The 27,792-nt window shown below is 45.3% G+C and overlaps 1 pseudogene; it reads right to left on the minus strand.

The window, feature by feature from the left end:
- Window positions 1-11,137: 11,137 nt before the first annotated feature.
- The window catches only part of LOC136145463 (cytochrome b-like), a 52,786-nt pseudogene continuing 36,131 nt past the window's right edge, over window positions 11,138-27,792 (minus strand).

A 27,792-nucleotide genomic window follows, 5' to 3' on the forward strand; every position in this document is an offset into this window, starting at 1 on the left:
CCTTTGGAAAACCTCGAAGGTTCTGAGTGACAGCAGCTTCCAAGTGACAAGTAAGGATCATGCCAGTCTCAACTGCAGGCTGTACTCTGCTGTTTTCTCCAAATATTTTCTGGTTGCAAATGTCATTGATCTGACAGTTGATTTCCCGAGACACATTAGTTCCAAGCTGGTGCAATATGAAAGTCTCTTCCTAAGGAAATTGGCCTTGTGAGTGGCTGTCTCCTGGGAAGATCATGCTGTACTCATTGCTTTACTAATATGATGAAGAGGCCCCAAATACAATTAGTGGGCCTGGTTGGTGATTTTCCAATAATGATATTTGGGGCGTATTATTGGTTTAGCTGTAATTGAGCTTAGGATGATCTGAAAACATCTAAACCAGGGTGAAAGTCATCCGCAGCTTTGGCTCCAGTGTAGATGCTCATGAGTGAGGTGGGCTGATTACTCGTGTATGTGCTGAGCCTGAGAGCATGGGCTTCTGGATGGATGTGGCTTCTCTCAAATTTTGCTTCTTTTCACACCTTCACAAGTAAGGTGACAACTTTGTCATAATCTACCCTCTCCTGAATCCCACCCCATTTCTTATCATTTGGAGTTTACTAAATATTTTGTAGCTCTCTTATTTCTCATACAAGCTTGTTCAGTGTATGTTAAAGTCATTTTTGATAGGATTGTTAATGCTAGCTGTGAGAATAGGCAAGACCTGAAATCTCAGTGATCGAATATCACAAAGGTTTGTTTTTTGCTCACATAAAGCCTCAGGTGGGTTGGCAAAGGCTGTCTTCCACCTGGTGATTCACGGATCCAGTTTCCTTCCATCCTATGGCATCATCACCTCTGTATGTATCTGTTGGAAGACAGTTCTCCCTGGATTTCTTGGGTTCTTGTCTGGTCTGGACCTTCCCAAGGAAAGGGTGCTGACGGGTTTCATTCAAGGCTGATTGAATAGCAAATTGAAGATACAGAACCTTTCTCTTCCTGGAGACATTCCAAGAGGAGAAAGTTCCCTTCTTCCCTGGTGGTCAAGTGGTTAAGATTCTGTGCTTTCATTGCAGGGGACATGGATTAAATCCCTGGTTGGGGAACTAAGATCCCATAAGTTGTTCAGTATAAGCAAAAAAAAAAAAAAAAAAAAGCATGAAAGTTTGCTTTTCTTCCTGGAGGATATTTGCTTACCTTCTAGGCAGGAAACATAGAGACAAGCTCCATGTCCCTGAGACATTTACTTACTTTCCAGGGTAAGAAGTAATCTTTCTCCACACGGGAGAATAGGCAGGTAACCAGCAGCTTGATAGAAACTCAGCATCTCCCACGCTCAGGGTTCTTCTCCAGCGCTATAAGCCAAATAGAGGAGGCCAGACTCTTCTCACTACATATTGCTACCCAGGGTTGTAAACATCTCTTCTTTCCTTTTCCCACCCAAACCTCTTTCGTAAGGGGCTGTAATGGGTCCCAAGGAAAGCAATTCTAGATTGCAATAGAGAATTACAGTGCAATTTATGGGTAAAGAAAGGGCCAGTTACAGGTCAGCTAATGGTGAGGGGATGCATTTGAAAGTTTCCTCTTTGAGTTATTAGGCCTTATTAAAATTTATACTAGACTACTATATGATTATCAATGTAATTTTCCAACACTGAGTGCACTGGTAGTTTGCAAATATAACACTATGGCAAATTCATTATTTAAAGGCTGTGTATGTTAAATCATAAAATGCAAAAGATTTCTTAGTAAGCCCATTCAAATCCACAAATATTTTTGAGTGCTTGGACACTTGGGATACATTGCACCTGAACAAGATACTATTACTGTCTCTCAGAAACCTGTGGTTTAATGAAGAACTACTTGCCTTAACAACTATGCAGTCAAATTTATTACAGTAAGCTCAAAGGAATACGCCTCTGTTCTTAAATCTATTCTGTCCCCTGTATTATGGGGCTTCCCCGGTGGCTCAGTGGTAAAGGATTTACCTGCTAACACAGGAAGCACAGAAGGCACAGGTTCAATCCTTGGGTCAGGAAGATCCCTGGTGGAAGAAATGGCAACCCACTCCAGTATCCTTGCCTGGAAAATCCCATGGACGGAGGAGACTGGTGGGCTACAGTCCATGGGGTCTCAAAGAGTCGGACATGACTGAGCAACTGAGCACACATGGACCCCTTTATTATGTGCTCATGATTCCTACCCAATTTTTTCTGTAAATATTCTTTCCACTTTCCAGTCCTGTCTCTTGATCCTTTTCTATTTCTTTAGGATCTACAAGTTGCCTAATAATTAAGTGGGGACTATGCTGGGCGAGACTTCTTTGGTTGGGAGTGACATAAACCAACTCAAGCTGGCTCAAGTCACAAAAGGGGATGTTTAGTGAATCATATGAATGAACTGTCAATGTAAGCTTCAGGCTCAGCTGGACCCAGGGACTCAGATGATGACATCAGGACTGTATCTTTCCATCTCTGTTTTCTTCTCTACTGACCTTTTCCAAATGGTAACCCCAGCAGTTCCATTATATATAGATATATATTTGTTTATTTATTTGGCAACAACAATCTCGGAAATGAAGAAATTTCCCTGTACTTAAGTTTTTAAAAAATGTCTTGGATGGACTCAATCACTCTGACCAAGGGGAGGGAAATATTTTGGCCAGGTATGGGTCACAAGTTGTTATGGGTTGAGTTTTGTCTCCCCCAGATTCATGTGTTGAAGTCCTAACCACAACCTCCCCCCACCCCCACTCAGTATCTCTTAAATGTGACTATATTTTGGAGGTAGGATCTTTAAAGAGGTAATTGTGGTAAAATGAGAGCATATGGGTGAGCCTCAATCCAATATGACTGTTGTCCTCATAAGAAGAGGAAATTAGAGCAGACACACAGAGTGAAGTCCTTGTGAGGACACAGGGAGAAGACGGCCATCTGCAAACTCAGGAGAGAGAGACAGACCTCAGAAGACATTAATCCTGCCAGCACCTTGGTCTCAGACCTCTAGCCTCCAGAACGTTGAGAAAATTTTTGTTGTTTAAGCCACCCAGTCTGTGATGTCCTAGTAAACTGATATTAATACACAGTTTCAGCCCTGAAATTGAGGTGAATTTATCTAGTCCCTCTTGAACCTCCCTATTAGTAGAGAGGGGGTGGTTACTCAAAGGAAACCCAAGAGGCTATTACTACAAGGAATAATAATGGCCTAGTAGGGGAAAAATCCAGATTGTCCACCATCTGTGTCAGATTAATAATAATTATCAGATATTCATTATGTGTTAGGGCTTGAGAACACCTTATACTTAATGTTAAAGCCTCATTAGGTGGATACTATTATTTCCCTCACTTAACAGATGAGAAAACTGAGGCACACACAAGTTAGATGACTCATCCAAGGTCACTCAGTGAGCAAGCAGCAGAGCCAGGATTTACATCCATACCTGTTTGGCTATAAAAACCACAGCCTTTTACCACTATTCTCTTTTGAAAACCAATGATACTGTTAGCTTCCGATGCTCTTGCTTTTTGTCTTCCCCAAAATGAAAATGCTCTGACTTGAGGCATGGGAAGGATGTATGTTAATTAAGGAAAATTCACTGTTTGCAGAATTCAGAAGTCTTTTTTCAGAACTGTTTCCGATCTGGGCAAGCCTTTGATTGATTCGAGTTAATTAGCTTTGCAGAACATGAAGTAATTGCTGTTGTTCCTCAAAATTGGGGCTAGGAAGATACCCAGTGACCTGTAACCACCTCAGCCCTAATTCCTAAGTCTGAGGATCAGAACTCCAAAGGCTCAGCAAAGAGACAAGATGGAGAAATTCATCATTTCAGCTGCTTCTTTCCCTCATGTGTGTTTACTCTGTTTTCTGTCCCATGATTAACAACACAAGCCTCACGCCTGTCTGAATTGGTGAACTAACATCTACAGTTGTGTAAGGAATCTGTCCTGAATTTTATAAGTAGGATTTCCAGTTTGAACTACATAGGCTGATATTTGAGCATTTCACTTAAGAAACAAATTTAGAAAACATCAGACCCATTCATGGTCATTGTGTCTTTTTCCAAGTGGTTTTGATATTTCTGTTGAAATCATCCGGTGACCCTATATATATAAATCCTAATAGTCTTTTGCAAGATTTATTGATTGCAAGAAAGGGCAATCCATAAAAATTAGTTCACAAACAAAATTCAAGGAGTCTTTGTTGTTGAGTATTTATCATCTGAATCCTGGAGATGATGGGGTTCTTGAGAGATATAAAAGTTGTCCTTCAAAGCTTACAGTAATTATATAACATTAATTGTTAAAAATTTTAATGATTAACACTAGCATGAATCCTTTTCTACAAAACCATCTACCTTGTGGCTCAGTCTCTCTGAAGGACCCCCTGAATTTTGAGTGCCTGTCACAAGTCCTGGGAGGGGTTGTTGTTTCTTACAACCAATGAGTCCTGTCAAAGAGGATCAGCCACTCACTGATGGTCTGACCCTGGTACATACACAGTATAAACCAGCTGCAAATGTTTGATTGAAAATATTGCCCAAAGTGCAGGATTCCATGAGGTTGATGACACGTGCTTAAAGAACAGAAAAACCACAGACAACCCTTGGGAGTCTGGTGGTTTTAGAACAATCAATATTGATACTCAGCTGGAACCCACAGATTTGGCCACGATGGCTGTTGCAGTGACTGGGCTGATCATTTGATACTGACATACTGGTTATTCAATGTTTTTAATATCCCTTCCCCCCAAAGAGTTAACAGTTGAAGAAAAAAAAAATGACAAGGAAAGTGACACGGTGAGCACTTCAAAAGAGAAAGATTTAAATATCAAAAGATTCCAGAAGGCCTTGGGAAAAATTGGTGAAGCCCTTGAATATTTTTTTAAATGACCTTTTTGCTATCATCTTATGTAAGCCAAAGTTGAAATGAAGGATTTTGTCAGAAAAATTACACCAAAAAACCCCCCTGACTACTTAATTTACTTTTCACTCTTCATAAGAATTCATATGTCATTGAAGTGGTAACCTAAATTGTGTTAGATTGATAAGCTTTAGTTTCATTTTTCAAGATAAAGTTCCAGCTCAAATATCCCCCATATTTTTCTTTCTTTTTTTTTTTTGGCCACTCTGTGTGGCATGTGGGATCTTAGTTCCCCGACCAGGGGTCAAACCTGTGCTCCTTGCATTTGGAGTTCAGAGTCTTAACCACTGCACAATCTGCTATGAAAATTTGGATATAGTATCAAGTCACTGTAGATGTCTTCTACCAAGATTGATTCTTTCCTCAAGGGTGGAAACAAAACGCCAGGGAGGAAAGTCCCTCCTGCCTTTCCTCATGGAGCTGCTCGGTCTTTCTCTTCCACTTCTTGCCATGACCACTCTGTTCCCTGCTTCTCTCTGCACATCTGTGCTTCTACTCACCCACATGGTACCTGTCAAGGCATCCATCCTTTATATCATATGTCTATCTCCCCTTCCTATTACATGCCCTTAGCCATAAGGATTGGTTAAAGGTTGAGCATTTTGCTCAACTTGGACCAACATCAGTCAGAAGAAAGAGTTTTGTTTAAAGAGTTAGGGAACGGGCTTCCCTGGGTGCTCAGCAGTGAAGAATCTGCCTGCCAGTGCAGGAGACATGGGTTTAATTTCTGATCTGGGAGGATCACACATGCCGCGGGACAACGAAGCCCCTGCACCACAACTTCTGAGCCTGTGCTCTAGAGCCTGCGAACCACAACTGCTGAGCCCGCATGCCACAACTACTGAAGCCTGCATGCCCGAGAGCCTGTGCCTCACAATAAGAGAGTAGCCCCCACTCACCACGACTAGAGAAAAGCCCTCACAGCAACGAAGACCCAGCACATGCAAAAATAAATGAATAAAGAAAAATAAATACATTAAAAAAACAAAGAGTTAGGAGAGCAGAGACCAGGGGGATGTGCACCTGAAGTTGTTGGCAGCCTGTCCTGTTGAGAAATGAAGCAACCTGGAGGAGATCAGGACCAAGCTGTGGAGAGAAAATAGGTCCTGCTGACAATGTTTGAGTTGCTCGAGCCTGCCATTCCCGAAATTGGCATGGCTCCCTCAGACTTCTGGCCACCTTTTCTTCCTTTTGCATTGGCAGGATTGTATAGGGTTTTATGTAACTTTTACCAAAAAAGCTGTAACTGACACAACATGCTCATTTGATTATGATATTAATAATCCCTCTTAACCATTCCAAGATACTTCCAGCCATCATTCCATCTGATTCTTTAAGCGACCCTGGGATGGAGACAGGACAAGAATAATCATCTTGATGAAGATGGCTGCCAGGTTTAGGGGGCTACAGTGATGCTTTCTTAAGCACTTGGAAAACACAGGGAGTGAAGATTGCCTTTCTGAGAGTTAAACCAAGAAGTCAATATATTATAGATCAAAGCAGAGCAGTACAAAGTCACCTCAAAGAGGCAGGATGGCTCCAAGACCTGCAAAACTTGTCTGTCATGTGATTGAAGGTATTAACACGTTTAAGGCAAGGTTGCATCCATCATGATCTGCCGTGGAGGCCCGGAGGACAGAGTTGCAAATGCCGACCTTGGCAGTGCAGCCACTGCAGCTTGTCCCAGTGGACAGGGGGTCTTGCTCTTTCCAAGGGAAAGAGCTGCACTTAGGGAAATGCTTTCAGTTGCAAGTCATATAAAAGCATATTGATAACTGTGGTGAATTAAAGGTGGCTGGAACTGCCTTGCCATTCCTCCCATTAAGAAGCAGTGTCTCCCTGCTTTCCTCTTGAATTGAGCTCACCCTCTGATCTACTTTGAAAAATAGAATGGAGTGGAAGTGATGCTCTATAATTTCCGAGTCTAGGCTGCAAAAGATCTGTAACTTCTACTTTTCCATGCTTGGAAGACTCCCTTTTGTGACCCAGCCACCTTGTTATGAGAAATGCAAGTCATACAGAGAAAGGCTGAGCTCCCAGCCAACTGCCAGTCATGTGAGTGAGCTCCTTTGGGCATTCGACTCAGTAGAGCTTCCAGATGATTGCAGCTCCAGTCAATACCGTGTGGAGAGAATAACTGTCCTGCTGAGCCCAGTGAACTCACAGAATCACGAGAGATTATAATGGTTGTTTAAAACTGCTTAATTTTGAAGTGATTTGTAATTGTGTAATGGAAAACTGAAACAACGAAGGCTTAAGTGACAAAGACATTTAATGGTGTTCTCTAATGGGAAGTCCAGATGTAGGAAGTTTCAGGTTTGGTGCATCAGGCCAACAATATTATCAATGATCCATACTCTTTTTTTCTTTCCATTCCATAAATCTTAGCACTTTGACTTTTCATCTCACTCATGGTTGAAAGATGGCTCTGGATATCATCCATTTTTTAAGCAAAAGAAAAGGGAAAGAGGTAGTACCAGTGAGCTCTTTTCTTGCCTCTGTACTTTTCACCAGAAAGGCAAGTATCTTCCCAGAAGCCCCTATGATGACTTCCATTATATATCACTGGCCAGATATGGCAACCCTTAGTTCTAAGGAAAGTGAGTGTATGTTTATCTAATCTCTATAATGTTAAACAACCATGGGAAAGGGAGTTGGCAATTGCCTCTCAACAATGACCAAAATCTCTGCCACAGGATAGAGGCAGATATTGCTGCCAATTGACTTCTAAGAGTTATGAACACCTGATTGGTTGATAAAGGAGTACAATAGGGCTATATATTGTCATCCTGCTTATTTAACTTACATGCTGAGTTTGCTGTATTCCCCTGTGCTGTACAAAATATTGTTGTATGTTATTTAGTCACAAAGTTGTGTCCGACTCTTTTGCAACCCCATGAACTGTAGCCCACCAGGCTTTTCTGTCCATGGGATTTCCCAGGCAAGAATACTGGAGTGGGTTGCCATTTCCTTCTCCAGGGAATCTTCCCTACCCAGGGATTGAACCCACATCTCCTGCATTGGCAGGCAGATTCTTTACCACTCTACCACCAGGGAAGCCCTATTATGCAAAGTACATCATGTGAAATGCTAGGTTGGAAGAATCACAAGCTGGAATCAAGATTGCCAGGAGAAATATCAACAACCTCAGATATGCAGATGTTACCACTCTAATGGGAGAAAGTGAAAAGGAACTAAAGGACCTTTTGATGAGGATGAAACAGGAGAGTGAAAAAGCTGACTTGAAATTCATCAATCAAAAAACTAAGATCGTGGCATCCAGTCCCATCACTTCATGGCAAATCAAAGGTGAAAAAGTGAAAACAATGACAGAGTTTATTTTCTTGGGCTCCTAAATCACTGCAGATGGTGACTGCAGCCATGAAATTAAAAGACACTTGCTCCTTGGAAGGCAGGTTATAGCAAACCTAGACAACATGTTAAAAAGCAGAGACATCACTTTGCCAACAAATTACAGTCAAAGCTATGGCTTTTTCAGTAGTTGTGTATGGATATGAGAGTTGGACCATAAAGAAGGCTGAGTGCTAAAGAAGTGATGCTTTCAAATTGTGGTGCTGGAGAAAACTCTTGAGAGTCTCTTGGAAGGAGGTCAAACCAGTCAATCCTAAAGGAAATCAGTCCTGAATATTCATTGGAGGGACGATGTTGAAACTGTAGTTCCAATACTTTGGCCACCTGTGCCAACTCATTGGAAAGCACCCTGATGCTGGGAAAGATTGAAGACAAAAGGAGAAGGGGGTGGCAGAGGATGAGATGCTTAGACAACATCACTAAGTCAGTTGACATGAATTTGAGTAAACTCCAGGTGATAGTACAGGAAAGGAGAGCCTGGCATGCTGCAGTCTGTGGGGTTGCAGAGAGTTGGACATGACTTAATGACTGAACAACAGGTTATGATCCCATGTGAACTATCTTTTCCATGAAATGCTTGTTCCCAGTCATTTGAGTCAACTGCCACTAAACATTCAGTGGATACATCTGTCTTTCTTTGTCCCAATTTTATTCAGCAAGAAACCAGATTAATATTTGTTTCCCCAGACTGGTCTTCTTACCAGGAGAGAAAGTACCGGTTGTGTAGACTTTCTGAGCCAATCCCTACTGTAGTCATTTCTTTTTGCACATGATCAAGTTGTCATCTGGTTTACACATTGGTCTTGAAGTGTGGCGAATGAGATGATACCACACTCAGTGTGCTGAGAAAGCCAGGTTTCCATGTTTGCAATGATCTGAGTGCCATCACCCAATCTTCATTGTGTCACAGAAACTCCTTTGGAGACATCTTCCAGTCCTTTCTTCTGGTGGGGGCACAACCAGTGCCTGAGAGAAGACATCAGGAATTACTACAGAGGTGAGACTGATTGGGGGGCTGGGTGGCCATTTGTCATGCTCCCAGACCTCCTGAATACACAGAGACCCTAGCAGCTTCAGGCTTATGGGGATGTTTGACCTCACAACCCAGATTTTGTGATTCTACCCTGCTTTGAAACTGTCACGTTAACCTTAAAATATCAGTGTAATGGTTCAGAGCACCCGCTTAGGCTTGTCTGGAGACTCGACCACATATTGACTGTGTGACCTTGGGAAAATGTTTTCCCCTCTCTGAGTGTCAGTTTCCTCATCTGTAAAATGGAGCTGATTTTCAGGCCTCTGCCTTTCAAGGCTGCCCTGAGAACTGACAGTGTGTTGTATGCAAAGTGCTTGGCACAGTAGCAGTTTGGAGCTGATGCTCACTAGGTGAGAGCTGTTTTTATTTTCACAGACCTTGTGTCCCGACTGGAGGTCAGAAAACCTAGCCACCCACAGCCATGCTGCTTCATCCTTCTTGGCCTGACTAATATATTCTAGCGATTATGCAGTGAGTGTCAGCGGTGCACGAAACACAGTGCTTGCATTGAAGGGGATAAAGAAATGTAAGACATGCTTCCTGAGCTCAGAGAAGTTATAACCTGGCTGGAGAGGCAATATATAAAAACATGAAATGGTTAAGTAACCGTGCCCGACACATCAAGATGATGGAGAAGCCCCAGGTGCAATGGCAGCTGCTTCCATACCGCCTGTCCTATCCCGATGAAGTAGGAATAGCCATTGTCTTGGAGTCAGACAGAGTTTCCTGGACACTCCCCATCCTAGGCTGGGTTAGAGGCCCGCCTGCCACCCCCCCCCCTCCCACCACCACTGCCCTTGGGATATCCACTTTGATGGTATTTACTGTCCTGAAATGTAATTGTTGACTGTCCAGTCTTCTCTGTTAAGTTCGGAACAGAAGAAGTCACTTGTTCATTGCTGCTGCTGCTAAGTCCCGTCAGTCGTGTCTGACTCTGTGCGACTCCATAGATGGCAGCCCACCAGGCTCCTCCGTCCCTGGGATTCTCCAGGCAAGAATACTGGAGTGGGTTGCCATTTCTTTCTCCAATGCAGGGAAGTGCAAAGTGAAAATGAAGTCACTCAATCGTGTCTGACTCTTCGCTATCCCATGGACTGTAGCCTACCAGGCTCCTCCGTCCATGGGATTTTCCAGGCAAGAATACTGGAGTGGGTTGCCATTACCTTCTCCACTCATTCATTGGGCACATTTTTAATGGGTATCTGCTCTATGCCAATCAGTGTTCTAGGCAATGAGAATAAGACAGCCATTGTGTATATTCTTGAAAACAGCAGTTGGGTTATGTGGAAAGATGATAAATAAGTAAATATATAGACATGTATTGAGAGACAAGATAGTGGAGGAGTAGGTGGACGTGGAGTAAATCTCTCTCCACGGATGCATAAGAAATATACCTTCAGACACAAAAGATCTTTCAGAACACCGGCTGAAAGTGGGCAAGAACCCCTGACCACCAGAAAGGAACATACAGATCCATGCAAAAATCGGTGGGTCAGGTTTTGACTGAAGATGGTAGCGTCATGGATTTTCTAACCTACCAATGTTTTCTAAACTTGTCAGAAAATAACAATCACCAGATACTTGTTATAGCTGTAGATTATCTGTTCAATTTGTACAGTTTGTGTTGGACTCTTGAGAATCTATTTTTTTTTTTAACATGAAGTCCAGGTGATTCTTACTTTTTGGCACACTTAAACAACTGCATCTCTATACTATTTTAATGAATAAAAGACTGGGAAAAAAAAAGCAACATAGACATATACTGGGTGGGTGATGGTTAAGTGCTGGGATGAGATTTCAAGCAGATCAGGTGTGTTGTAAACAAGCAGATGCTTCACCCACATGGCCTGTCAAGGAAGGACTTGCTGGTTGGCTGTGGGAGGGCAGTCACCAGACAGCCTGCGCCTGTCAGGTCCTTCGGGGTCAGCCTGAGCCGCAGAGCCACCTTGCCAGGCTCACACCCTTTCCGGGACAACCTGCATCCAGGGACCGTGACTGGAGGAGGTACATTTCAGGCTGACTCAGGACATCTGGGGGTATAACCCTTGCTTGCAGAGTTCTTCATCTGTATGAATGAGGCTTTGTTGAAACTGTATCATGGTTGATTTTCTCCCCTTTCCTCAAACCTGCTTTCCCCCCTATATTCCACACTCTGTCACTGTTTGCTTCAGGACAACCCAACATGCGACAAGGGGCTGGAGCCTTGGGGCGTGGGAAGGGCTTGCCAGGGAAGTCCTCCCTGAGAAGGTGACATTTAAGCAGAGGCCATAAAGGAGGGAGTCAGTTACGCAAAGATCTGGAGGAACAGAGTTTCGGGCAGAAGGAACAGCAAGTACAAAAGCCCTGGAATAGGAGTGCACTTGGCACATCTGAGCATCCATGGCAAAGCAACCCAGAGTGGAAGCCCAGAGACAGAGGGCAACTGTTGGAAGGGGCAGCCGGAAGTCACTTGTGCATGGACATCTCTACTGTGTATCCCCAGCACCTGTACACCGAAGGCCCCGAATAAATGTCTGTCAACCTGACTGCACTGTTGTTCCAGCTTCTCTTCTCTCTCCTCACGTGACCCTGAGCAAGTAGTTGCTCAGCCTTGCGGTGCCGTGGTTTCCCCACATGTGATCAATCAGCGGTGAGAGTGGGACTCTCGGGCTTCCCTGGTGGCTCAGTGGTAAAGAATCCTCCTGCCAATGCAGGAGACACTGGTCCAATCCCTGATCTGAGAAGATCCCACATGCCTTGGAGCAACTAAGCCTGTGCGCAACTACTGAGCTTGTGCTCGAGAGCTTGAGAGCCTCAACTGCTGAAGCCCGCACACCCTAGAGCCTGTGCTCTGCAACAAGAGAAGCCGTTGCAAGGAGAAGTTATTGCAACCAGAAGCCCGCACACTGCAATTAGAGAGTAGTCTCCATTTGCTGCAACTAGAGAAAAGCCCCTACAGCATTGAAGACCCAACACAGCCAAAGATAAAATAAGTAAATTAAAAAAATTATAATAAAAAAAAGAAAGTGGGGCGTTGGAACTCTGGCTTAGAGTAGAGCTCTTGCCCCTGGACCATTTTCTCTTCTTGCAGTTCCTACTCCCTTCTCCCATCTCCCTCCAGGCATCTGGCGCATACCTGGTCCCACTCCCCTGATCCCAGCAGCTTTTCTACCGGGAAGGTGGTTTCTCTGGGCAGCTTATCCTCCAAATCCAGAACTCCTGAGCTGAGAAGCAGCCAGGCTGGGGCAGTGGGTGAGGGAGGTGGCAGAACCAGGAGGGAGAGTTAGATTACTCTCCTCTGATAATAAATAAACCCGATTAAGGCATCCCCGCATCCGTGAGGCAGGGCGCTCCTTTAGAGGGCCTTTTTGCTTTGATAAAAACTGCAATATCTGAAAATTGTCTCGGGCACGCGAGAACTCCCATTTTATGACTTGCACGTGCCTGGGATAAATTGCTTTCGCTGCCTTTTTATACATAATTCAGGTCCTTATGGATGCTGGTGGGATGCGTAACACTCTCCTGTAATGATTTATTCATCTGGGGGAAGCAAGAGTGCCCCCACTGCGTCGTGCCCCACCTGTCTGACAGCTTGAAAGGTTGGTGCTGCAGGCCTGTGTTGGACTTGCCTCCAAGGAGTCCGTTTTGGCCGGTGAGCTGTCCTGGAAAGCAGGTCTGGCTGGGTGAGGGCCACTCATCCATCATGAGACTTTCTCTGAGGCAGTCACTGGCTGAGCTAAAGGGCTTTGCAGGCTTGACTGCAGGCTCCTTCATCACCACCTTGGGAGTGTGGGGGTACTCATAACCCAACTTTACAGCTGAGGAAATGAGATTCAGAGAAGTTATGTGACTTGCCCAAGGTCACCAGGCCAAGCAATGAAGGGATTTTCACTTCCTTTGCCAGCTTCATTTTGCCCATTTTGCACCTTAGCCAGGTGCTTTCTTGATGCACACAGACTCGCTTCCTCCTCAGCACCTCCCTGTGAAGTGCAGGTGCAGTGATTTAATTCCCCATTTTACAGGGAGAGGTGTGGCTCAGAGAGGTGAAAGGACTGTCAGGTCACCGCTCTATAGAGACCAGATGACTGGGATTTTAATGTAAGTCAGCATTCGTTCATTCTTATATTCATGTATTCATCGAGTTACTGCTCCATGCCTCAAGTTTTCTCATTTGTCACTGTCCTCACTTAACTGGGGACAATATTGGTACCTAGGGCTTCCCTGGTGGCTCAATGGTAAAGAACTTGCCTGCCAATGCAGAAGACTTAGGAAATGAGTGTTCGATCCCTGGGTTGGGAAGATCCCCTGGAGGAGGAAATGGCAACCCACTCCAGTATTCTTGCCTGGGAAATACCATGGACAGAGGAGCCTGGCAGGCCACAGTCCATGGGATTGCAGTGAGTTGGACATGACTGAGCAATTGAGCACACACAATTAGTCCATAGCTTATAAACTCATTGTGAGGATGAAATGAGGGGTTAGACAAAGGAGTTCACACACATAAAGTGCATTCAGCAGTGTCTAGCACACAGGAAAGTGTGTTATCAATTTTAGTTGCAATAATAATTATTTTCTCATTCAGTTATTCATGCTTTGTCACACGTGCTGATCAAGGGCAGACCTGGATGTCAGATGCACATGTATTTAAGACAGCACCATGTCCTGTCCTTGGGCTGGCCTCTGGAGAGCCTCAGTCTCCTCATGTGTAAAATGGAGATGATAATTATAGAACTGACCTCATAGGGTTGAGGTGAGAAGTAAAGGTATAAAGACTTGGAACAGTGTGTAACAAATGAATTCCAACTTTATTGCTTATTACCTTATTATGGAGCTATAAGGGCTTTCCTGGTGGCTCAGATGGTAAAGAGTCCACCTGCAACGCAGGAGACCTGGGTTCGATCCCTGGGTCGGGCAGATCCTCTGGAGAAGGGAATGGCAACCCACTCCAGTATTCTTGCCGGCAGAATCCCATGGACAGAGGAACCTGGAGGGCTACAGTCCGTGGGGTCGCAAAGAGTTGAACACGACTGAGGGACTAACACACACATTACATGGAGCTAATAAAACATGCACTTGAAGCCTCTCAAACAGCCCTGGAAGATAGTCAAAATCAGTTATTAAGTAAAGAAAGGCAGTTGAGAAGGGACCCCATTTGTGTGTGTGCATACATGTGTGCATGCTCAGTCGCTTCAGTCATGTCTGACTCTTTTCAACCCTGAGGACTGTGTAGCCTGCCAGGTTCCTCTGTCCATAGGATTTGCCAAGCAACAATACTGGAGTGGCATTCCCTCTTCCAGGGGATCTTCCTGAGCCAGGGATTGAACCCTCATCTCCTGCTTTGCAGGCAGATTCTTCACCACTGAACCACTTGGGAAGCCCTTGTATGTGTGTGTGTCTGTGTATGTGTCTTTGTGTGTGTATCATTATTGTATGCATAATGCATTTTTTTCTTCTTGATGCTTTAAATAATTTCCTAAAGTTTTAAAGAGATATTAAAGACACATCTTACAACAAGGATGCCAAACACCTCCCAACCCACTCTTCCACTGGCCCACGGGAGCCTTTCTGGAGGCTTCCCCGAGCAGCAGGGCCCTGACCTGCATTCATTTTGATGTGAACACAGTGCATGCAGTTCAGGTTGAAAACAGGCAGAAGAAGTCAAGTCTGGCTGCCCAGTTTCTCCAGGTCTGATGCAGCTCTTGGGTTGACAGAGATGGAAAGTTGTTTAAAAGCGGCCAGGGCTGTCCGCAGCGGCTTCCTTGGATGGGATCAAGCTTTTCTTCCTCCACAGCCCAAGCCCTCCTGGCTCAGTGGGCAGAGTAGGGAGCCAGACCTCATTGTTCTGGATCTCTTGCTGGGGATTTCCGACACTCTGGGGAATCCTGTTTCTTTTCGCTGTGGGTACCTTGGAGTCATCTCTCATTTGGGAAGCAGCCTCAGTTATGGGAAAGAGTGCAGTTCACAAGTCAGAGGACAGAGTCCCAGGAGGCCGATTTCACTTTCAGAATCCTAAGAGAGGGACCTGTCGAGTTCATTCCCTTCTGCCAGCCTGACCCACTCTATCATCGTTTTTTTCTTTTGACTGTTTCTCTTGTTTTAGATCTTAAGTGATCTTTAGATCCTAAGATCTCAATGAATTTTACATAGCAGTACACTCATATAACCACCGTGTGGGGCAAGCTAGAGAGTGTTTCTCAGAGGCCAGCTGGCTCTCTCATGCTCCCTCCCAGTTGGTATCATTCCACAGGTCACCACACCCCAACCCCCATCATGGTAGATTAATTCTGTCCATTTTGACTTCCTATTAATGGAATTAAATAGCATGTACTGTTTTTTGCCTGGCTTCTCAACATTGTGTTGGGAGATTCTTCCATGTTTTTGTGAGTAGCGGTAGTTTCTCCCTTTTCACTGCTGTATAGTATTCCACTGGGTGAATGTCCTGCATTTTGTTTATACATTCTTCTGTTGATGGGCCTGTGACTTGTTTCTAGCTTGGGTCTGTTATGAATAATGCTGCTGTGGACATTTCTGTTTGTGGTTTTTGGTGTACATAAGCCTTTGTTTCCACCATCATTTCTTGTACCAACAACTGTTATAGTCTCTCCATTAATGTTTCAGCTTCTGCCCTTCCCCCCTTTAATCCATATTGCTCTCAGAACAATCTTAAATAAGATGTGTGGTTTAATTGCTTAAGCCTCCAAACCCTTTCTCTTCTTTAAAAAACAATTTATTTATTTAGGCTGCACCACTTGGACTCCCCTTGTAGCTCAGACAGTAAAGCGTCTGCCTCCAATGCGGGAGACCTGGGTTCGATCCCTGGTTAGGGAAGATCCCCTGGAGAAGGAAATGGCAACCCACTCCAGTACTCTTGCCTGGGAAATCCCATGGACGGAGGATCCTGGTAGGCTACAGTCCATGGGTTTGCAAGGAGTCAGACACAACTGAATGACTTCAATTTCAGTTTTTCAGTTTCATGCGGCTTGCAGGGTCCTAATTCCCTGAACAGGGATCGAACCCATGCCCCCTGCAGTGAATGTGCAGACTCCTCACCCCTGAACCACCAGGGAAGTTCCCAAAGGCTTCCTCCTGCACTTAGATTAAATACTGATTACTCAGGCCCATAGAACCCTACCTGATCTGCCCCCTACCGGCCATTCCTGGTTCTTCTTGTCACTGTTGCTCTCATGGTGCTTCAGCCATCCCTGCCTTCTTGAATATGTCAAGCCTGTCCCCTGCATGGACCTTGCACTAATTACTACCTCCTTCTGGAATTCCCTTCCTAAAACCTCTTCTGATCCCTTCTGATCACTCATGTCTCATCTTCAGAGAGGTCTTCCCTGACCATCAGAATGAGCCCCCATATCCATTGTTCTTTGTAGCATCTACTGTTTACTCTTGGCTTCCCCTCTGAGAGCAGGGAACTTGTCCAATTCATGACATTCATTCCTCAGTGACTAGTTCGGTGCCAGGCACGCAGTCATTGCTCATGGATGTTTTTTCAATGAATGAATGAAGACAATAGTTGTAGATACCCACATCATTTTTAAAAGGGAGGCAGTGTAGCTTAGTGTAAACAACCTTGGAGCTTGATTATCTGCCTGAGTTTGAGGCAAGGCTCCATCTCTTATTAGCTATAGAATTATAATCATCCCATCTCCCAGGCCTCAGTTTCTCCATCTGTACAGTGGACATAATAGGTTGTTTCAGAGACCTAAGACCTACTATTGCTGTTTATGGATCAGTTGTTTTTCAGGGCAGCTATGCTATCCCTATTTTATAAACATAGAGCCAAAAATATTTGTTGAGTGTGGAAAACGAGGTCCAGAGACTGTTGAGACCACACTGGTGCCAAGTGGCACTACTGGGACTTGAATTCAAGTCTGGCTTCACCCCAGAGCCACTCAGACTCCCCTTGGAGAACACCTACCCTGGGAATGAGTTGAGATCCTTGTGCTGGTCAGGCTGGGCAACACCCAAAGTGTTTATATAGTAACAGTGCCTCACTACTGTGTCAGTAGCTCTTGAAGGTTGCAGAACAGTTCCACTTGGTTAATTCACTTGGTTCCCACAGGAGTGCTGGGAAACAGGACAGGACTGGGAGGGATTCCATTATGGTACAAGTGGCTGATGTGGGGCTCTGGCATTCACCCAGAGCCACTCCTTTGTCCCCCCAAGGACTGCTGCTGTTGCTGCAGTCAATGCCCCCTGACACTCCGGTGGTGCTACCAAGTGATTTAAGCATCTGTCACCTGGTGGTCCCCTGACTTTGGGTTTTTTGCATGCCATCTTGACTATTCTTTAAGTCTGTTTACTTAAAAACCAAAACTGAAAACCAAAGTAACTTGACCCAACCCCAAGCAATCATATCAAGTGAACTCATGGTTTGATATTCATTCAATAAATATTTGCTGAGCACCTACATTATACCAGATACTATTTTGGGCACTGGAGTACATCAGTGCACCAAAAGAGAAAACCTCTGATGACTAGTGAGGAGGAGACACACAATGAGTGAATTAGTGCATTTATGCAATGTCTGAAGGTAATGTCTGATTTGAGGTGAAATAAAGCAGATGGAGGTAAGAGAAACCAACAGTAATAAAATAACCGTGGTAGCGGTGGTCAGTCGCTTCAGTTGTGTCCAACTCTTCGAAACCCCATGGACAGTGGCCTGCCACGCTCCTTTGTTTATGGGATTTTCCCAGCAAGAATACTGGAGTGGGTTGCCATGTCCTCCTCAAGGGGATCTTTCTGACCCACATCTCCTGTGTCTCCTGCATTGCAGGTGGATTTTGTCTTTTTTAAAAATCATTGAGCCACTGGGAAAGCCCACAATAACTGTATGTATGTTTATGTAATTTTTTCCTGATGCACATAAAATCAACACATAACTGTTAGAATTAACATATCAGTTCAGGTACCACCTGGACTTGCTTTATACAACCAGGTTCATGCAAAATACATATTGTCATTTAGAAAATCTTCAAACAGCCCAAAGAGGAAGGCACATCAGGCGAGATGGCCTCTTCTTTTTGTGCTCGCATGCTTAGTGGTCAGCCACGTCTGACTCTTTGTGCCCTTTGGACTGTAGCCCACCAGGCTCCTCTGTCCATGGGATTTTTCTGGCAAGAATACTGGAGTGGGTTGCCACTTCCTTCTCCAGGGGATCTTCCAGACCCCGGGATCAAACCTGAGTCTCCTGTGTCGCCTGCCTTGCAGGTGGATGCTTTGCCTGCTGAGCCACTGGGGAAGCCCTTTTTTCCTGAGGAGTAAACTGAGGCTCCAAGAGGTCCAGTGACCTGGCAGGCTCACATAGCCGGAAGGTGCTGGAACGGGCCTTCTGGCTCTGTCTCTTGCCTCTGTAATTTTGGATACAAATTCTTCCTTGAGAAAGAGTTTGAACCTGCAACTCATCTAATTTCCCTGAAAGGTTAGACTGCTCATCCACACCTGAACGGATGCTCAGCCCTACCAGCTGTGGGTGGTGGCATCTCTCAGCTTCTGTGGAGAGCTGGATGCGTTGTAATTGATCGCCCTGCTGCCTCTTCCCCCTGCCCAGGCTGAGTCACTGCCAGAGATGAAACAGCTGATATTTCAGCTGGGGAGATAGCATCTCTCCCGCCACCCCTCCTTAATAAGCTTCCAGTCATTGGAGATGGTGAAAACCTTATCTTCTTCTGCAGGTATGCCTATCGGCTTCACAGCCCCTCACACAGCTGTGTTCCCTGGGGCCAGAATCCCACCTACCTGCTCAAGGTTAAAAACAAAACATCCTCCCCCACCTCCAGCTCTCAGAAAGGGTATTTGTAACATGCTTCTTCTTTGAAGGGTGAATGCCACATTCAGGAACGTGGTCTTAATTGACATCAAAATGTGTCTTCCTGGTGTGAGTTATCTAGGGATGACCTTTTTTGCTCAGTTTTCAATTGGAACATATGAAGCTAGAGAGGTCAAGTGGTTTTCCTAAGGTTGCACAGCATAAGTGGAGAATGGCGTTGAATTAAGGTAGGCAGGATAGCCAGGGATCAACTGTCCTAAGAGATATTCAGGTATGACTTTTGGCTACTTGGCAAACTGCATTGCTCTTGAACAAGTTACTTAAATTTTTTGTGTCTCTGTTTCATCACCTTAAAAAGAAATGACAATAGAAGCAACTACCACATAGGGTTATTATGAAGTTTAAACGAGCTCATCTATTTAAAACATATTTAGCACAGTGTTTGACACATAGTAGATATTCAGTAAATGGTATTGTTTTTGTCGTTGTTGTTCCTGGGAGAAGAAATTCAGTTTTTACCTCTTCCCTCGGGAACTCCTAACCCTCCCGGCAGGCAGAGTTAGCAAGTGAGGACACGCAGCAGGTCCATGTTTTGTTGCTCAAAATGTGGCCTGTGCACCAGCAGGAGCATTACTGGGAGTTTGTTAGAAATGCACAGTCCCAGGCCCTACCTCAGATCTGCTTAATCTGCATTTTAACAATATCCATGAGGGATTCATTTACACCTTGCAGTTTGAGAAGCACTGATCTAGGGCTTTTCTTCTCATCTTTCCCTGTGCATCAGGGTCACCTGGGGAAGTTTTTAAAAATGCAAATGCCTGGGTCCCACCACTACAGATTTTGGGCCATTGGGATACAGTCCAGGCATCATTATTTTTTAAAAGCTCCCCAGTGACTTTGATGAATATCTAGGTGTGATCCCAAGTATGATGGGGGCTGACTTGCCTTAGAGTTGGAAAGAATTAAGTTTGAGGCTAAGGCCTTTCCACTTACTAGCTTTGTGATCTTAGGCAAGTTGCTTAGCTTCTCTGATCCTCAGTTTCTTCATAGTAACCAAGAAGAACAATCCTCCTCCCTCCCTCTCGCACTTGTGAGGATGAAATTAACACTGATTATGTACAAGAGCTTGGCAACTAGGTATTGCTAGATGTGTATGGATGCACTTACCCTCTTGTGTGCCTCATGCTGTGCCAGGCCCAGAGATGGTATTTGGTTATTGTCATCAATACTAATATGATTAGTGGCAGTGGTATTGTATGCAAATATGAAGGATTAGGAGCTCACTGGGGCATGGCTTGTTTCCTGTGATGCAGGGAATGCCTGTCGATGGATTGAGAAGGCAGCCTCAGCAAGGTCAAGGAAATAACAATCCTTGCTACCATTTATTAAGCACTAACTATGCATCTGTCACTGCACTAAGTACTTTATCAAAAACTTAAAAAATTAAAGTTATACATGCCTGATGCTGGGAAAGATTGAAGGTGGGAGGAGAAGGGGACCTCAGAGGATGAGATGGTTGGATGGCATCACCGACTCAATGGACATGAGCTTGAATAAGCTCCAGGAGTTGGTGATGGACAGGGAAGCCTGGCATGCTGCAGTCCATGGGGTCGCAAACTGGGGTCGGACACAACTGAGCGACTGGACTGAACTAAACTGATAAATGTGCTTAATTAGTGGTTCTCAACGTGTGTGTGTGTTGCCCCCGGGGACGTTTGGAAATGTCTAGAGACACCTTTGTTTGTCACACCTGGGGGTGGGGGTGTTATCTGCTGTTGGCATCTGACGGGTAAGGGCCAAAGAGGCAGGCTGATAAGAATGTCTCCCAATACAAAGCATCAGCTGCTTCCCAAATGCCAGTGATGCTGAGGTAGAGAAATCCTTGTTTAGATTCAGGCAGCTCTGCAAAGCATGTTCTATAAAACAACAGTCTCTTGACCCCGTTCTTCCCTTCCCTCTCCCCCAAAGCAACCACTTTTGCCCTTTGGGTGGGTTATTTGATTTACCTGTATGTCTCTAAGTAGCCTGCTTGTATTGTGACTCCTTGATGATTCCAGTCTAGACTTTACCCCTTGCTTCTCTACTGTGGGAGGTGAGGAGTTAGCGTTCCTTCCTCAGCCCCCACCTGTGCCCACGTGCACTGGTGCCCCTCCCCCCAGATCCGCTGTAATTTCTGTTGGATCAATATTCAGCATTTATATTACCCGGACTGTAAGTGGTGTGCGCTGCTGGCGCTGATGTAGTCAACTCATTACTTTCCCTTCCTGCAACGTCTTTTGTTCTCTCTGAAGTTAATAATTGCCTTGTTTTTCCCTTGACTTTGTTATCTATGTACTTTCCACTAACTCAACCCTCAACTCCTTGCCAATTGTCTAAATCTCCTTTCAAGATATTCAGACCCATCAGGGAGGAAATCTATCAACTTTGCCTTTCAGAAGGCGTCTCTTTGAGAACAGGCGAAGTGTTTCTGTAGGAAATGTTTTATGTAAGACTCACAAGAGCCCTGTGAATTAGGCACTGTCATCATCATCATCATCATCCTCATTTGACATTTGGGGGAAAAGTCTCTCAGAGAGGTTGATAGAGTTCCCAACATCACACAGCAGGATGTGGAGGAGTCAGAACTCAACCACAGGACTGTGTGACCCTGAGGCTCTGGGACCTGGGCTTCCTTGTGTCTCAGAAGGTCACTCTAGGGCTCAGTGGTAAAGAATTTGCTTGCTAATGCAAGAGACGCAGGTTCGATCCCCAATCTGGGGAAAACCCACTTGCTGTTTAGGAGCAGTTAGGCCCATGCACCACAACTATTGAGACTGTGCTGTAGACCCTGGGAGTCACAACTACTGAGCCCACAGGCCCTAGAGCTGTGCTCCACAAGAGAAGCCATCACAATGAGAAGCCTGTGAACTGCAGCTAGAGAGTAGCCCCTGCTCTCCACAACTAGAGAAAAACCCATGCATCAGGGAGGACCCAGCACAGCCAAAAATAAATAAATAAATAAAATTTTTTAAAAAATGAAGCTCCCTCTAGGAGAAAGCCCTTCAAAATATCTCCTGAAACCAGACTCTAACCTGCCCCAATGAAAGAAGGCTAGCTTATTCATTTCTGTGTCTGCTGTGCGGATCATGAGGCCAGGCTCGGAGCAGGACTCCCAGTGCTGCTGGCTGGATGGACAAGTGGAGAATTTTGAGAGGCGTGCTCCTGGGCAGGGTATCAGAGGAGCTGGGGCTGGCCTTGTAAGTATCATCTATTGTTAGTTTGCGTCAAGTCACTTAACCTCTAGCCTCAGCCTATTTGGCTGTCAGATGGAGCTGAGAAGACCTGATTCAAGGATTGTTTTCGAGCAGCCAGAAGAAGCTGATGAAAGGCAGATCCTCAGGAGCTTATAAAACAACTACACGGATTGGTGCACCGGCATGTCAGTCACCATGTGGAGGGGTTGGAGGGGGAGGGAGGATTTCTGCCAAGTTCTGCCCTCCTCCCTTCCCCTCCTCTTTCCTTCCTTCTTTCTTTTCAAGTGAAACATGGCATAATTAATTTAGAAAAGAAAAAAAATGCCTTACAGTTGAGAAAAAGATATATTATAGCCTAAGCTAGTTCTCATATGATAAAATATTTATATTAATGTGTCATAAAAATTGATGTACCCTTCTCTTGCCTGGTATCATTAATGGGTAGATGTGTAACATCTTATTTTCTTGTCTTCTTTGCTCTCTGTCCCTCCCTCCCTCTCTTTTTTCTCCGCAGCAATGTACAGTTTCAAATGACTATGAGGAAATCATTTTTCGTGAACAACAATAATAAAAAATAACAATAGAAGGTATTTATTTAGTGCTTACTGTGTACCAGTCCTTTTGGAAGTCCTTTTTGCTATGCAAGTCCTTTTGCATTTTAACTCATTGAACTCTCACACAGCCCTCGGAGGTCAGTGCTATTGCTGGTCACCTTTGACAAAGGAGGAGACTGAGGCACACATCAGTCACTGGTTCAAACCTGTCCATCCTGACCCTAAGACCCTTGCTCCTGGCTGCTCCTTCCCCACTTCCCTGTGCTATGCTGTCCAGACTCAAAGTTTTCAGATCGAGGCCAGTGTCTCACAGCTTTCTGGTGATGAAAGGCACCTGATATTCAAAGCCTTTTCAGTTTGCAGTAACTAGATGTACCAAGAACTTTTTAGTTTTGGCAGCTTGAATTTTGGATGACAATATACGTTTTTTTAGCGTGGCGTGGAGACATCTAGGGATTCCACATCCAGCATGCTTTCAGATCTTGGCAGTACAGGGCTGGCTGTCAGCAGTGGTGGAGACAGGAGACTCAAGGAGAACTGGGGCAGCCAGCCCCTGCTAAACCAGGCTTGTGTTTTAGGAACATGACTTTTTGGTTCCCGGACTGTTGCTCCCTGGCATCCTTCTCATGTGCCTTGCAGCTTTAGTGTCAGCTCTTCCTAAACTTGATGCAAGCTGTTTCCTGGAGCTTTTTGGAGTCAGGCTCTGATGGAGAAGAGCTTATGATGGGGCTCCGAGCCCACAGCTGCTCCACAGGCCACGGACACGGACACATACACACAGAGACACATACACAGACGCATGCTGAGACACACACAGAAACACACATTCCCAGACATGCCCAAAGACACAAACACACATTCACAGACACAGAGATACCCACTAAGACACACATACCTGCAAACACACATAGAAACACACATGTATACGCAGAGACACACAGACACACACGAAGGCACACATATACAGAGACACATATGCATACACACTCAATCACACACCGGTGCACACAGACACGCACAGAGACATACAGAGACATATATTCATAGACACACACAAAGGCCCTCATATCTATAGAGACACACATAAATATATGCTCAGTCACACCCAGTGCACACAGACACACACAGACATACACAGAGACATATATTCACGGACACACACGAAGGCACACACATAAACAGAGACACGCACACACACAGACTCAATCACACACCAGTGCACACAAACACACACTCCTCTGCCCATTTGTCCCATTCACTGTTTTTTTTTTTTAATCACAACATTGCAGCCTATAGTATCTGCTCCCAGCTCACAACAGGTGCCCAACAAATGCCTGTTAGATGAATAAGCAGGAGGGTGATTCAGGTATCCTCTGTCTGCCCTGTCCCTGAATATTTCTGTTTTGTTGTTCTGGCTAGACTGGGTATATTTGGAAAAGATCCAGAAAGGGTTCCTGTATTCATTTTGGATGGTGCCAGGCTCCCTAGCATGACTTGAGAAGTCCTTCATGATCTGGCTCCTGCCAGCTCCTTTCACCTCATTCCCCACAACCCTCTGGTGTGTCCATCTCCACTTTCAGCAATTTAAAATTTTTTTCTTCGTGGAATTCTTTGGGGATCCGATGAAAGGCATGGACCCTCTTCTTCAATATATGGACATCTGCACACTCAAACAGTGTTCTGAATATAATTTCTAGGGATCCCTAAGGCCCATTCATGGATCTCCAAGGAGCGTACAGGAGCCTGCTGAAGAACCTCTGCTTGTGGGGCTGGGGAAACACAGAGAGGGGAATACCTGACCCAGGGTCATGAATGACAGAATTGGAACCAAGACCCAGGCCTCTGGATCTCAAGTTCAGGACTTCCTCCTTTTAAACATCCTATGTTGATGGATGAAAGCCAGGTAATTAGTTGATACAATGAACAATGAAATGAGACACTCTTCTTTGCCTTCTCCATCTATCAAACCCTCAGCACTGGCAGCTCTCTCAGGTGTTCAAATACCAGCGGTTTTTGGAATACAGCAGTCCTCCTGGTAGTTTGGTATTTTCCCGATGGTTATAAATGGCAGTGATTACAACAGAGTCCTGTTGGCTCTTCCTCGAAGCATCTGCCACACAACCGAGAAACCTCAGCCTCAAGCCTGCAAACTGGAGTCAGGAGAGTGCCCCAAATGAAGGCTGTTTGTTCAGCTGCTGTAAGGGGCCGTGTTCAGAGCTCTTGGGACCAAGAAATGTGGTCAGCATGTTCTTTGGTCCTCTGCATCTCATCCAGTGGCTCTATATTCCTGACTCCTTGGGACAGAAACCAGGACACAACCTGATCCCTCTCCTAATCCTCCCAATCTAGTCCCTCACTAAGGCGTGTCTCTTTTCACATTGTATCCAATCTATCCACTTCTGTCATCTTTGCTGCCACCACCTTTACAAAATAGGTCACCATTATTTAGAGCACAGAGAATGGCCACAACCTCCCCTGGAGGATGACCTGCAGAGCTATTAGCTACTGAGTGCTTTTTCTTTTCAGTTTCACCATCCACTGCTTGGGCCAATAACATGGTATGTTAGTCAGGGCAAGCAATGCTCCTGTAACAGGCAACCAGTGGGTTCAAAACAAAATTTTGTGTTCACACACAGCCTGCTTCAATCTTGGTGATGCCCAGGGACAGCTGTACTCCGTGACTGGTTCAACATTTCAGGCAGCTTTGATCTTTTGAATCTCCCGTATCAAGGGAACATGCTTCTGTGATTGCTGCAGGAGTAGGAAAAAGGGAGAATTGCCCATTGTCCAACAACTCTGAGATGCTTCCACCAGAAGCGACAGGTGTTGCTCCTGACAGTTTTTTTTTTTTTTTTGGCCACAGCAATTTGTAGGACCATGTCTAATTCACAAGAGCAGAGGAGCACTTGGAAGAGGAGGAATTGGAAATATTGGTGAGCATCACTCATATCTAATAACTTCCCCCAGGGTACGGGTGGCAGAAGAGGAGCTGATAATAAGGGTGGTGATTCATCATCTCTTTAATCCAGAAGATTGATCCAGCTCTGAGCAGAAAGATTCAGAAAATCAACATCGGCCAGACCCAATTCTTCTCCTCTCACCTCTAATTAGAGGCCAGGTGGGAAGTGAGTTGGGAGAGGAGGAGGGAGAGGGGATGAGGGAGAGGGGCAGAGGAGAAGAATGTGTAGGAAATGAGGGGAGGAGGAACAGAGGGAGGGAGAGGAAAAGAGAAGAGAGACTGGAAGAAACAGGAAGAGAGATAGATGGAAAGAGGAAAGGAGGAGCGGTAGAAGAGAGAGTTTGAGAGAGAGCAAGAGATGGAGAGAGGCAGAGAGAGAATTTTTTATAAATGTATTTGCTCCACCTCCTTAAGTTGACTGCTGGGGACACCATTATGAGTACAGAGACCCAAGGGTCAAGGGCTGCCTGTGACTTGTTGGCTCCCTGTGATCTCTGATGACAGCAGCCTTGCTCTGCTCAGTGGCAAGAAAGCTAGAGGTCATGGTGGCTGTGAGGTGTGCTGGGAAGAGGGAAAGCTGGCCAAAAGCATGTGGGTTGTGTGTGGTTCCGGAGAGAGTGGAAAGGAGCCAGTGGCAGGGAAGGAGGGAAGGATGGAAGTCCAGAGGCAGAACCAGTCCCAGGATGTAGGAACTTGCGCGGCAGAGGATGCAGTGATGAGCTGAACAGGTGAGGACTGAAGAGGGATGCAGCGTCACCTCAGTGGTGGTCGGTGCAGGACAGTGGATAAGCTCAAGGACCAAGAAGGACACGTTATGTCCAGGGCAGGAGCTGGCACCAGGCAGAGGCAGATGAAGGCTAAGCAAAGCAGTGCCTTGTCTATCAAGACCATCCGGGCCGGTGTGTGCAGGAGTCCCCAGAATGGGGATGGGGGGAGAGGACTCAGAAGGGAGTCAGAGGAGAAGAAGCACTCAGACGTGTGAGTGGTAACCTGTGGGCTTGTCTGAGCCGTGAAGGGCTCAGAACGTTTCCTGTATCAGCCTGGTCAGAGACCAGGCGCCAGAAGCTCAACTAGGTTCCAGAAGATAAAGTTGCTTTCTTTTTGGACACCAGAGTCTGGCTTGGCAAGCTCATTTGTGCTACCCCAGTGCTACTCAAACTGTCATCTACAGGCTGGTGACAGTCAACAAAGTATTACTGGTCCACAGTGGGTAAGTAGAGAAACTGGGATTTAGTGTTTAGAAACCTTTATAACAATGTGACATTGCTGTGACATCCAAGCAAATTTGTGTTGTATTTTACAAGAGCATTGGTTTTGTGATGGATTGTGGAGAAAATGGTTTGTCCCTGCAAATAGTCTGAGAAGTGCTGTGGTGGGTTCCTAAGTGGCCTCCCTCATTCTGTGCAGAGACCCCTCCTCATCTGTTTTCCTTAGTGGTCGTCCTGGAGTGCAGATAGGATCCTGACCCACCTCCCTCTACAACCTTCCGTGACTTTCTCAAGCTGTTTTAGATAAAGGCCAACTTCTTCACAAGGGCCTGGAAGGTTCTGCGTCATCTGGTCCCTGCTCATCTCCCCAGCTTCTTCCACTCTGCCGCTTTCTTCCCCAGACTTACTATATCTTTACAAACACCAAGCTTCTTCTGACCTCAGGACCTTTACCTCTGCGACACCCTCTTCCTGGCTTTCTTTCCCCTCTGTCCTGGGAGAGCTGATTCCTATTCTGTCTTCAGATTACGGCTGTTGGGGAGGGGAAATTTCCCTTCTTTCTCCCGTTAGTTCTTTTGCCTGCAGTTAAAATGACATAAGGGAGATAAACAGGAGAAAATCAAATTTATTATGTGTGCATGGGGAATCTGGGCTTCCCAGGTGGCGCTAGTGGTAAAAAACTTGCCTGCCAATGCAGGAGATGTAAGAGACATGGATTCAATCCCTGGGTTGGGAAGATTCCCTGGAGGAGGGCATGGCTACCCACTCCAGGATTCTT

The sequence above is a fragment of the Muntiacus reevesi genome, chromosome 13, assembly GCF_963930625.1.
Source record: "Muntiacus reevesi chromosome 13, mMunRee1.1, whole genome shotgun sequence".
Classification (NCBI taxonomy): domain Eukaryota; kingdom Metazoa; phylum Chordata; class Mammalia; order Artiodactyla; family Cervidae; genus Muntiacus; species Muntiacus reevesi.